Source organism: Saccopteryx leptura, chromosome 1 (genome assembly GCF_036850995.1).
Source record: "Saccopteryx leptura isolate mSacLep1 chromosome 1, mSacLep1_pri_phased_curated, whole genome shotgun sequence".
Lineage (NCBI taxonomy): Eukaryota > Metazoa > Chordata > Mammalia > Chiroptera > Emballonuridae > Saccopteryx > Saccopteryx leptura.
Window position 1 is genome coordinate 113,719,753 of NC_089503.1, and position 14,408 is coordinate 113,734,160.

General features: G+C 32.3%; 1 pseudogene; it reads right to left on the bottom strand.

Annotated features, from left to right (window-relative positions):
* Positions 1-2,785: 2,785 nt before the first annotated feature.
* LOC136390083 (U2 spliceosomal RNA) lies at positions 2,786-2,925 on the bottom strand (annotated as a pseudogene).
* Positions 2,926-14,408: the final 11,483 nt, after the last annotated feature.

Sequence of the window (14,408 nt, forward strand, 5' to 3'; positions counted from 1 at the left end):
GGGTTCGATTCCCAGCCAGGGCACACAAGGTGAAGCGCCCATCTGTTTCTCCACGCCTCCCCCTCTCCTTCCTCTCTGTCTCTCTCTTCCCCTCCCGCAGCCGAGGCTCCATTGGAGCGAAGATGCCCGGGCGCTGGGGATGGCTCCTTGGCCTCTGCCCCAGGCGCTAGAGTGGCTCTGGTCGCAACAGAGCAACGCCCCGGAGTGGCAGAGCATCGCCCCCTGGTGGGCAGAGCGTCGACCCCTGCTGGGCGTGCCGGGTGGATCCCATTCGGGCACATGCGGGAGTCTGTCTGACTGTCTCTCCCGGTTTCTAGCTTCAGAAAAATACAAAAAAAAAAAAAAAAAAAAAAAAAGTCCATTGTAAAGCTGCTCTGGCAATCAAGACTTAATGATATAAGATCCTAGATAAAAGGAAATAAAGAAGAATGTTTTTTTTTTCTTTTATTCCTGAGGGGTTATTACTATGTTTCATATGGAATGAGTAGTTGAAAATACTGGCAATAAAGCCTAGAGGCAGGAAAGTTGGAAGATATTTCTTAATTTTCATTGATTGGAGGACAGATTTTAGTGTTTTAGACTATTCAAGTAAACAATTTGATGTAGCCAAATTTTGGAGCACAGAGGTACAGCGATATGAGCAGAATAGTCAGTTTCTCTTGAGCCATTTGCTGAATTTTTAAGTTGTGCAAGGCAACATGTTAAAAGTCAAGATGAATAAATATGAAAGGAAGATGGATTTGTTGACATTTTCACAGTGCTAAAGACCAAGAACCAATATTAATATGTTAGAGTTAATCACTCAAAGATTGTTACTCTGCCTCAAATCAGTATAATTTAATCTTCTCTCAGCCTTGCTGTTGATCCAATTAAAAGGTTAACTCCTCTACCAGATAAAAGCATCATTGGAAGCTTTTATTATTTTTCATACATAATTCTGATGGTTAATTTTATGTGTTAACTCAGCTATTCTCTGGTACCCTGTGTTTGATGAAGTGCTAGTATACATGTTGCAGTGAAGGTAGATGTTGTTTAATTATAATTAACATTTATAATAATTTGATTTTTAGAAAATGAAATCTTCCTCAGTAATGTGGGTGAATATCATAAAATTAGTTGAGGCTTAAGAACAAACATAGATCTTTTCTGAAGGAGAAATAGAAGAAGGAGGAAGAGGAGGAGGAGAAATTCTGCCCCAAGGATAAATCATCAGCTCTTACCTGGATTTCTAGCTTCCTGCTATACTCTATAGATTTTGGACTTGTCAGTCTTCACATCCCAGAATCACATGAGCCAATTCTTCAAATAAATCTAGGTAGGTAGATAGATAGATAGGTAGATAGATAGATAGATAAATAGATGATAGATAGATAGATTGATATCTAGTTAGTTCTGTTTCTCTGGAGAATCCTGACTAATAGAGTAATACCCAACACTAAAACATAAATGCCGAGGTATACAATAAAGAAGACCAAGAGAAAAACAACAACAACAACATAAAAACAAAACAACAGACACTAGAGACAAAATGCAATGTCAGTGACACTAAATTTATCACACAGGGATTTGAAAATGAATGGGAAATTTTTTTTAAATGTATATGATGACATCGGATCATTTACAACAAAATGGTTGGATCTTGATAACATTATACGGAGTAAAATAAGTAAATCAGAAAAAACTAAGAACTGCATGATTCCATACACAGGTGGGACATAAAAATGAGACTAAGAGACATGGACAAGAGTGTGGGGGTTACAGGGGGGGAGGGGAATGGGGAAGGGAAGGGGCACAAAGAAAACTAGATAGAAGGTGATGGAGGATAATCTGACTTTGGGTGATGGGTATGCAACATAATTGAATGACAAGATAACCTGGACATGTTTTCTTTGAACAGATGTACCCTGATTTATTGATGTCACCCCATTAAAATTAATAAAAATTTTTAAAAAAGTAAAAAAATATATATGATGAATGGGAATGTTACAATAGAAGAGAAATTATACAAAGTACTAAATGTAAGTTCTAGAACCAAATCAGCATTTGTTATTAAAAAACACAGTAAATTGTTTATAGCATAAAAGAGGATTCTTGAACCAAATGCTAGATAAGCATAAATCTGTTGATTGAAAGCAAAAATATCAAAAGGATAGAAAATACAGAAAAAGAAAAATAGTATAAAAGATATATGAGACAGAGTAATGTACTTAATATACATATAATTGAAGTCACAGAAAAGGATGGGAGAGACTTTCCAAGAACTACTCAATTTTGTTTTCTCCTTCTTAGATGAGAAGGAATGGCTAAAATTGGCTGGGTTGGGTATTTCCCTTCCCCACTTCCCCCAGCTCAGTTAAACTCTGATAATACAATAGCCTAACTTATCTGCTATTTTGTGGTCAGTTGTTTCAGTTACCAGAGTTCAACTGCCATCTGAGAATGTTAAATGCAGAAAAATTGCATAAATGAACAATTCATAAAGTTTAAATTGTGTGCTTCTCTGAATAACGTGGTGAAATCTTGCTCAGTCTCACTCTGCCCAGCATGTCCATTCTGCATGTATTCCACACCCTTTAGTCACTTGGTAGCTATCTCCATTATCAGATTGACTGTCCTGAAATCCCTGAGCTGATGTTCAAAGTAACCCTTATTTAGAGTAGTAATGCTTGCAATTCAGATATGCAAAAGAGAAGCTGTGCGGTGCTTCCATTAAGTGAAAAGGTAAAAGTTTTTGATGTCACATCATCACAAGAAGAAGGATGAGTACAGTACACTGCGATATTTAGAGAGATCCCATTCCCATAACATTTATTACAGTACACTGGTCTATTTTATTACTATTGTTAATCTCTTACTGTGCCTAATTTATTAAACTGATAAGAACAAATAATACACTTGATCTTAGCCAAAAGACTGAGAAACGATTACAATGTCTAATTTATGAATTAAATTTTGTCATAGGTATGTACATATAGGAAAAGCATATTGTCTATGGAATTTAGTACTATACTGTTTTAGGTATCCACCTGGGGTCTTGGAACGTATCCCCTGTGGATAAGGGGAGAGACTATTGCACTTCAGCAGTTCAGGATCTAGTTAACCAGTTGCCCCTGAGGGAAGCCCTTGTAAACAGAGCTCTCTGAGTATTTCTTTAATTTGAGAGAGAGAGAGAGAGAGAGAGAGAGAGAGAGAGAGAGAGGAAAGGGGAGAGACAGCACCAGAAAGAACGAGAGAAAGAAAGAGAGGGACATGGACTTGCTGTTCCACCTATTTATGCCATCATTGGTTGTTTCTTGTGTGCTCCCCAACCCAGGATGACCCCACAATCTCAGCTGGTGAGGAGGACATTCCAACCAGTTCACCTACCTGGCCTGGTCCCAGTGCTCTGAGTATTTTGAAATGATTACTTTCCCCCTCCTCCACCTGAGAACATGAGTTGATTTTTCTCAATTATTTACTATGATAATTTGGTTTACTTTTGGAGACAAATCCCATGATATTATGGGCCCCTTTCATGACTCATGCTCTTGGTAGTTAAACTTTTAATGTTTTCAGCACTGAGCCCCCAGAGATTTGTCAGTGACAGTCCCTGCTTTGCTCTCCAGACACTGGTTCCTGAGGAGGCTTGTTGTGGACTGTTAATGGCAAGGGGCCATTGTAGATTTGAGGCTTAGCAAAAGGCTAAGTTCTCCCCCCTCCATCTCCATATTTGGCTTTGATGCTATTTGCACCCACTCTACTTCCTTCCTTGGGTTGCAGGAAGCAATATACATGCCCTTCCTCTGACTCTTTGTTTCAGATGTTTGTAAATTTCACTAATGTATCCTGTTTTTGCCTTGGGAGAGTTCCTGTCTTAGCCTTTGATGTGCAACTTTGTATCAGGGTCCTTGATTTGCATAGGTCTATATAATAAAGCGAACTGGGGCTGTGAGGCACTCAGATACTGCCAGGCAGTTTGAAGAGTCCTCCCAGTCCCATCAGTTTTGTTCTGACAAAGTGTGTTTCCTCAATTCCGCACCGTTATTTGGAGCCTGCTCTGGTAAGTCCTAACTCCCTGTATTTACTTGCATATCTCTGCCCTCTTACAGGCAGCCCTTGTCCTGTGTCCTGCTGGATCTTAGGGATCCCAGAAATGTTGCTGGTTGCAGTTCAGCTTTTTATGTTGTTCAGATGAAGTGCTACTTCCAAGGTCCTTACATGCAGTACTGAAAGCTGGAAGTCATTTGTTTTTTTTTAAGGCTTTTGACTACATATTGGAAATTAGGAGTGAAAATGTTAGTGAAAATGTTATGATGATGTTATTTATTTAAACAAACTGGGAGGGAAAACAAAGTATCTTGAAAATTACTATCATCTGAAGAACACTGTGGCTTTAGGATAATAAATGTGTATACTCTGTTAACACACAGAAATTTTTAATTTGTGTATGTCTTTCAAGGCACTAGGACCTTAAAGTAATGCCAACTAGGGAGAAAATCTGAACTATCAAGGTACTCTGTGTATGTCTTTGGAACTATAAAAGCTTAAGTATAGCTTTTGTTTTTTCTCTTTTAACAGGTGGTTTCAAAGTGGCAAGGGAAAGTACTGCATGCAATAGAGAAAAACCTCTTACACTATTGTAATTAGACTGTTTGCCATTCAAGATAAGCTTTGAGGCTTTATAGAAAAGTTTCATTCATTAGTATTGATCTACAAATACTAATTTCCTTAACATAGTCAAAGATAGTGCTAAATCACTGACTTTTCAATGTTTTCATAAGTGATTTGATATATTTTGTAGCCTAGTATGTTTTCTTCACCACTTGATATTTATTCAAGTTATGAATAATTGCTTTTAAAAGTAACTTGGAAAGGATTCTATTTACATTTACTTTAGGAAAGAACTTAAAATGTGGACTATATTTTGCATAGTTTAGTTTATGTCTCAATTGTACATAGATGTTGTAAAATTACCTTGATATACTGTTGTCTTTAACTTTTCAATTTAAAGTCATGTCCAAGTTTTCTATCACAAATTTATTTGATGGCATATTTTTAAAATAATTTTTAAATTTTAGTGCATGCATTTTATAAAATATGGTTAATAATTATGAAGCCAAAAGCTTATAACTTATTCTATTTTTCTATTTATATTTATTGTATATCAATTAAGAGAAAAATTAAGAGAAACAGTCAAATGTTTCTGTCTTATTTAAACTAAGAAAAAAAGACATGTAAAATTTTTAGTATAACTGAATGTATGATTGTCTCTTTCTGTTTGTCATGTATCTATCTATCATCTATCTATTTTCTATCTATCTATCTATATATCTATCTATCTATCTATCTATCATGTATCTATCTCTACTTCTGAAGTGGCAATTATTCTAAGCATATACTAATAATTATTTCTCAACAGTCTATACATCCCTCATTAAATGTCACAAATACTGGATTTGTCCCCTTCAGTCCCCTACCAGCACAAACACAGCAACCATGTCTTTTTATCATATATATTATAATATGATGAGTTATATGATTACATTTTCACTGAATCTCCCTTGCTGAGTCAATAATAAGCCATGTAAAGACTGAGAACTTTTATCTTCTTCTTGGCTCCATTGTTAATCCGGTTGGTGTTACATGGTTTGTAATTGCTTTTTAAAACTGTCAATCACATAAATAAATTTCCTATTATCTGTGACAGTCTACAGTTTAAACTCTATTAGACAAAAATTGAAACCCATCCCATTTAGAGTCAGTGCGGATAGACAGTTAACTGTGCTCAATTTTTATTCCCATTCAAACATAGAACAAATCACATTTCAAAAGCATTTCTCTGTGCTTTAAAAGCTTACTACACATGATGTTTTGTTATCATAGCAAAGTATGCCAGTATATTATGCGTGCTAAAACAAAAACAAGATTAAAGTTAAGGATTATATTTTGTTATACTAGCAAATAAGTAATTTATAATTTTACATAAAATTATTATAAAACTAATTTAAATAATAAAGAATATAGAAAATACAGTGAAAATATAAACCTTTAAAATCATTCTCTATAATGTCACAACACAAGGAAAACCACACTAATATTTTAGCTTGTTATTTCAGAAACTTTTTTTTCTCTTGTGAAACTATTTGTTAGCCGATATGTATATAGTTTAAGTTACAAGATAGTTTTTGATACGTGATATATATGTTTATATATACATGTGTATAAACTTGTCTACATATATATATATATATATAGCTATATGGGTATAGTCATGTGTGTATAATGTACATTATTAATATGCTAAGTGGTGATATGTGCTTTAGAATGTGGTGTCATGATTATAGCTTTTTTATTAAAATAACTAATATGTTTCTATGTAATTAATTCTAAAATATTTTAATGTAATGCACCATCTTCTCTTTACTCATCTCAAATTATCTCAATCTATATAAAATCTCTATATAGCATTTGTTCTTGCATAAAGATAAATTTCCATTGATAAGTAGGTATTCTTTCAATATGGTAGTGAAACTATGATTAACTATAAAGAATTATTCTTACCACAGTTATCAAAATAAATCATCTCCAATATGAATAAGTAAGTCTATTTGAGTTTTCTAAATGCAGTCATTGTTTTGGGCCCAGGAGTGTATTACCTACTATGTAAAACTGATGATCTTTCGTTTTAGTTTCCATATGTTGTATCCTTTGTATCATCATACAAAGATTAATAATTAGAGGAAAAATAAAGTACATAGCCAGTGGCCAATGCCAGTTTGCATTGCTATATATATATATATATATATATATATATATATATATATATATATAATTTGCTTACTTCTTTTTTTTAATTTTCTTTTGGCAAATACTGTATAAAAAATTTATCTTGAAACCTTTTTTGGATGTGTGATCTTGCATTTGGGTTCATTAAAATATTTTCTGAAGATCACCCATATTATAGTCATTACTGAATACATTAGACTACATTAATGAAAAGCTTATGCTATTATTGGAAGAGGGAAATAATAATCACATATAAAAATTTTAGTGTCTGTAAACAATATGATTAAATGCAGAAGAGACTAATATTACAGATTATTAGGGAAGAAGCTAATTTAGAGGAGTCATCAAAATACCTCTCTATGTGTTGATTTTGAACTGAGATATAAATTATAGAAAAAAATAGTCACATAAAATTCTGGAGGATGAGTATTCTATACATGGGATAAAAAAGGACATGTGATGTATGGTATTTTTTTAAAATTCAGGAGACTAATTTACAGGGGATGAGAACTCAAGAAATGGTCTGAGAGGAAAATAGGTAGGTCATTATATATATAGATCACAAAAAGTGGTTTGGATTTCATATAAGCTATAATAGGGAGACATTGTCCATTTTAGAAAGAATGTGACATGACCTCACTTATATACTTTTAATCTTTTTGGCTATTATGTGGATAATGGGTCATATGTTGGACAAGTGTGAATTTGAAAATTCTTACAGTAATTTGAACATCTGATGATGTATATTTAAAATTATAATTTACAGCCTAACCAAGCAGTGGCACAGTGGATAGAGCATTGACCTGGGATGCTGAGGATCAGGTTCAAAATCCTGAGGTCACCGTCTTGAGCATGGGTTTATAGACATGCCCCCATGGTCACTGGCTAGAGCCCAAAGGTCGCTGGCTTGAAGCTCCAAGTTACTGGCTTGAGCAAGAAGGTCACTGGCGCAGCTGGAGTCTCGCTCTCGTCAAGGCATATGTGAGAAAGCAATCAATGAGCAACTAAGTTGCTACAACTATGAATTGATGCTTCTCATCTCCCTGCCCATTTCTCTCTCACACATGTGCTATAAAAAATAAAAATAAATAAATAATACTAAAAATAAAATAATTAAAATGGCAACTTACAGTGTAGCATAGACATTAAAAATATTCAATCTTTGAATCATCAGTTTTACATGTTATAAATATATGCTAAATGAATAATTATGACTGTGCAATGAGACATTTTAGATACTATTAGTGTAATAAATAAAATAAGATATTTAACAATTTAAATATCTAAAATAAACATTCAAATATACTGTCGTATGTTTTAATATTATATTCCCTACTAAAACTATTTAAAGTTATATATCATGACATAATATGCTGTTTATAATATTTACCTAAATATTATGATATGCCAACAGTACTTATGTTTATTGTTTTTTCACCAAGTCTTCCTTAAGTGACAAAAAAAGCAGTAATCTAAAATATTAACCAATGAGGTAGAAAGAATTAGTTTGTTTCATTCCAAGTGATAAAATTACATTAAAAAACTGAACAAGCTTGCAGTTCTGGGGCATGGGTGGGTAGGCTGGTACTTGCTTAAACACATACAGTACTAAGACTTGTTAAAAGTTTTCTTAATTATGCAGATTAGTATCAGAATAGAAATAAGATACAATCAGAAATCATCCCACATGTATAACAAAATATAATAAATTATATAAATAATAATTTCAATTGAATAAGAAGAGCCCATGATTTTGTGATAGTTGGTTATCTAGCTAGAAAAATATGTGGTTCCTAGTTCACTTACACATCATAATACCTTACAGGGATTTTCTTACAAAATGTAAAAGAATTTTTGAAACATATATAAAAATATAAACTAATAGTTTTAATTAGAGAAAGATTTCATAATAACACAACAATTACAAACCACACAGAAATATAATAGAAATTTGAACATATTAACATTAAATATTTGAATAGCAAAGTGAAACATGAACAAAGTAAAATTTTGTTCTAGGAACAGAGAGATATAGCTAATTATTTAGACTATAAAAGGAAATCAATTATTTAAGACAAAAAAAGTGAATGATCTTTTTGAAATTTGAGAAATTTTGGGCAAAACATATGACCATTCATTTCTCGGAAGAGACCTACCTGAGCAATGGTTTGATACACAAGCTGTTGAAGAAATTCCAATAAATCTATTTGAGGTACATTTTAAAATTTTAATTATTGAAACAATGGAAACTTTCACACTTTTGATAGTGTTGAAATTTGTAAAATTATTTTGGGTAGCAATTTGGAGATGTCATTCAAAGATGTAGTGAATATATTCCAACATATCCTAAACAGTGCTCACAGCATGAACAATAAAATCTATGCAAGAGTCACATTCAAATAAAAATTTCAACAGGACTTTAATAGGGTGTGCGAGACTGAATTTAAATTTCATAAAGGGTAGCAAGAATTGAATTGTAACCAAGATAATAATCATGAGATTGAACATATTAAGTGGCATGTCATGACAGAAATTTCAAATAATTATTAAATTAGAGTTTGTTAAATCAGTGACAGAGGTGAACACACATATAATGTCAATATGCCAAAACCTATTGTTAATTTTTAAAAGGCTGGGTAGAAAGGAAATATTCTATAAATAAACATTAATATAATAGAAAACTACAATATGGTCCAGCCATATAATAGAAAAGTATAGACTTGGGAAAATGGATAAATGAAATTGAACTGCAAACATCAGTGTGGATGGATCTCAAATAAAATTTATCTTAATTTTTAAAAAGAACAGATTATATTTATTAAAAAATGGAAAGCAAAAATATACCAATCCATTGTTTATAAAGTCTTGGTAATTATATTACTTTTAAAATCTAAAAAATATGAAATTTATATTATGTCATACAACTATTTAGCAAGTTAGCAAGTAATGAAATATTAACACTAGATACAAACTTTAAGAATATTTAATTAATTGTTTTATATCTTTGTAAGAAATGATAGGTGATTACAGTGTCCTGGTCACACATAAATTCAGTGAACTGACTTTAAGTTGTAAGCTTAACTATAACTAAAGTGTAGTAAAAAATAGTTGTATGATTCTTCAGTGGGTACATAAACTATTATGTTAGCTTTATAACATTCTACTAGTCAGTGAGGGGCTGATTATTTTGTATATTTTGTTTTACTTTTAATTGACAACTTAAAAAATAGATCGTATAGTCTACTTTTATTTATCTCAAGTATAAACATTAAATTTTAAATTATTCATAATATATTTGAAAAAAGTAGTGAAAAATTTCAATTATTTATACTTGTTTTTTAAAGAGTAAATATTCTTATGGTTCTTCAGCTTATCTTAAATGATTGTAAATAAGTTATAATTCTTTTTTAGTTAAATCCAATATCTCCTAATCTTCAATAATAATAATACAAAACTGCACACACATACAATCTTTTTTATTAATTTAAACTATACTCATTTTTAGTCCATTTGTGCTGCATTCAATTATTTGTGTAATGCTATTTGTTATTAAAATTTATCTAAATTAATAAATCTTCTATAGTTATTAAACTATTCCAACTGTTTTAATAATCTATATTTGAATAGCACTCTATATCATAATTCATTAATATTGTTCTAGTTCTTATCTCCTTGCTCAGTATCAACCTTGTTTTATATCTTTACATCTATAATTATAATACAACACACAGAGAAACAATAATAATTCATTCTGAGAACATCTATTCAGAAAATTGCTATATCTTTGAACTCCAAACAGAATCATACATTTGACATTACACTTTAAGCAAAACACTTCCTTAACTAGCGCACCAAAGATTATGAAAGAGAATATGTTACTTTTGAACAAAAAACTCCATTTGTAGGATATAAATGAGAAACAGAGTAGTATGATGAAAGAACCGGTATAAAATATTATTTTTTTATAGATTTAGATGTCAAGTACATGGCCTTTCTTAAACCCTGTCACTTCGATCTAAGAATAGTTCTTTTTCTTTTTGTATAATATATAAATACTATTAAAAAAAAAGTCTTTAAATGCTAGAGAGAAGACAGAAATGAAGTAAGAAGTTGGCAGCCTTCAGATTTGATAGTCATTACTGAATGTCCATGTCCGTATTATTGAAGGAATTTGTAGCTGAGAGGCAAATATTTCACTATGGTGAGAGGAACATACTGATGATGGATAAGATGTAGTATAGTTACTAGGAACTGTTTGTGTAATTTTGTTTTCAGCATAGCACAGCAATTATAAATTGAGGAAATTAAAAGGTGCATCCAATTTTATAATCTAACTCCCAAAGCTTTCATTTCCAGCCCTGCAATCCACATTCAGTGTGGAACTTGGAAGGACTTCTTATATATAGTTAATAATGGAGAAAAATATATCTTGTCATATGTGTGTGTGTGTGTGTGTGTGTTGTGACACAGTAAGTTACATATTTCTGTCCACCTGGGTAGTGACAGTAAGGGTAAATTATTTCAAAATAGTTTGATAAAAAATTAATATTGTTCAATTATAGATTAAATGTGTCTTATGTCATTCCAACACCATCATTGTAGAATTGAAATGGTCAGGAAAACATCAGGGATCGTATATAGGTAACTAAACACCACAGGTCTTCAATTGAACCTCATCATCTTTTGAAGTCTACTGAAAAAGGGTTACATAGAATCACAGTTCTTGAGAACCTTGGATTTTAGAAAGATGTACATAAACTGACCATATAGAAAGGATTGGGCAGGATTTTAGTCACTAAAACTAGGATATATGGAATACAATGTGTTTTAAGAGAGTAATAGATAATATCCTCAGACAAAATTTCCAATACATAATTGAAGTTGATCCTAGTTACTGCATATTCTTTGTGAAGGCTAGGAAATGAGAAAGAATAAGCTCCATTTAAAACAGTAGAAAACTTTGATTTTTTTGAGTTCCATATAATGTTTGCTTCTTAAATTCCTTAACAGTTTAGGAATCCTTTGAATGTAACACTTTAATCAGTTCCAGTACATAGACTTCTTTGTTTGACTAACATTAAATTATCTATTTCACCAAATTTCATTTTAAAATTGAGTAAAAAATCAATATGCAGGTAATGATGTCTACAGAACCAGCTGTGAGAAAGTGTACAAAACAACGGAAAGAAAACAATGTAGACACAGAAAATGCATAAATATTCTTCTCATTGAATTATGAGAATTATTTATTGCATTAAACATTGCACGAAATATTTACTGTGCTGTAAAGCATTGGACGAATAGCAAATTATTGAATATACAGTATTATGCTATCATCAATGAGATTATTATATAAATAAGTGCTTCTTAGACTTCAGAGATGAGAAGGAAAATTGAAAAAGTTTCTAATTCAGCAATCATAGGTATTTATTATACAATGGCACAATGCTAAAGCATATTAATTATTCATTGGATGATAAACTCCTGGAGATGCAAGGCTGTGGTTTATAGCTATTTGCAACCCAAATACTGTTTATGATGCTCAACAGATAGAAACATGATCCAGCAAACTAACTGAATTACCAATTAAAGTGTCATAAGATATTACCAATTTGTAAAATAAATTGAAAAATTATTTTATTTAATAATTTTAACAATTGTTGGAGTAAGTAATATTATTTGGAATAATTATTAGGAAACATATTTTATGAGTTTGTTAGGGACAGGATTCATTGGTTGCAGTAAAACACAGTTATATATTTTTTAGAAGGATGAGACAATGATTTTTAGCACTGTCAAAAATATTCCTCTTCAGGTATAAAAGGGCCTCTCAGTATCTTTTACATTGTTTTTCCTTAAAAGCAGATTACCTCCTGGTACAATAGTATTGTCTCATACCTCATCTTACTCAAATTGGACACAAAATTAATTCAGCCTTTTTAGGTTAGAACAGATCGTTTTATATACTGGTTAATTACAATCATAGTAACTTTATTCTCACTGCCCCTAAATGAGATAGTTTCCAAAATAATGTTTTACTTTTTCTCAATAATGAAAAAATATTATCCTGAATAAATCTTCTGTAATATGGAATGCAAACTGTGTCATTTGTACTTTATTTTTTTGTTTTATTGGGAGATTTAGTTGTATATACAAACAGAATTGTGTTGAATGACCATATATTTTTAAAAGTATTTTAATTATCTACTATGTACTAATCAACTCTCCCAAGTTCCTCATTTATTGTGTATATATATATATATTATATATATAATATATAATAGTTTATGTCACTCTTGTCAATCTCATTTAACTTTTTTGAACTTTGATATGTACTTCAATTATTACAAATATTAACAACAGTTAGGTTATTTTTTTATTGGTGGTTTTGGCAAAAAGTTAAAAATCACACATTTTATTTTTTTTAACATGCTTTTGATAAATTTTAAATTTTCTTCTGGCCCTGGCTGGTTCACTTAGTGGTGAAACATTGGCCTCACATGTGGAAGTCCCGGGTTTGATTCCCGATCAGGGCACACAGAAGTGACCATCTACTTCCTACACCCCTAAACCTCCTCCTTCTCTCTCTCTTTCTTCCCTTCCCACCGCCATGGCTCAATTGGTTCCAGTGAGTTGACCTCAGGTACTGAAGATGGCTCTGTGACCTCTACCTCAGGAAATAAAAATAAATAAATACAAAAAAGAAGGCACAGTTGCTAACCAATACAGCAATGGCCCCAGAGGGGCAGAGCATCACCCCCTATTTGGCTTGCTAGATGGATCTCTATCAGAGTGCACGCGGGCGTCTGTCTCTCTCCCTCCCGTCCTCTCAGTAAAAAAATTAAAAATAATAAAAAATAATTTTTCTGTGCTTTACTCATAATTCATCATCCTGCATAGAAGGTTGTAGCAAATATGACAGTGGGAATGAGAGCTAAAAGACACCAATGACATTGCTGGAAATACATATTTCTGCATTTCAGTAAAGTGAAGAATGTTGCTTGATAAAAATATTTTCAGACATCCCTGTAATAAACAATCTACCAGTCAATCAATCAGAATATGACATTTATGTCACAGAAATGTGGCCCAGGAAACTGTGATATAACTTTATATCCTTTTTTTTCTCTTTTCTTTTTTTTTTTCTTTTTGTATTTTTCTGAAGTTAGAAGCATGGAGACAGACAGACTCCCACATGCGCCCAACCAAGATCCACCTGGCATGCCCACCAAGGGGTGATGCTCTGCCCATCTGGCCATCTGGGACATGGCTCCGCTGTGGGCAGGAGTAATTCGAGCACCTTTGGCAGAGGCCATGGCATGGAGCTGTCCTCAGCACCCAGGCCAACTTTGCTCCAATGGAGCCCTGGCTGAAAGAGATATAGAGGAAGGAGAGGGGAAAAGGTAGAAAAACAGATGGCAGCTTCTCATTTGTGTCCTGGCTGTGATTGGAACTCGGGGCTTCCACATGCCTGATCAACACTCTACCGCTGAGCTAACCAACTGGGTCCAACTTTATATCTTATATATATATATAAAATATATATTTTTTAAATGTCAATTTCATTACAGTTATGTCATAGAAAAAAACAGAAAAGCAAACAAAAAGTGTGGCTTATATTTTAAAAACAAAGAATATATATA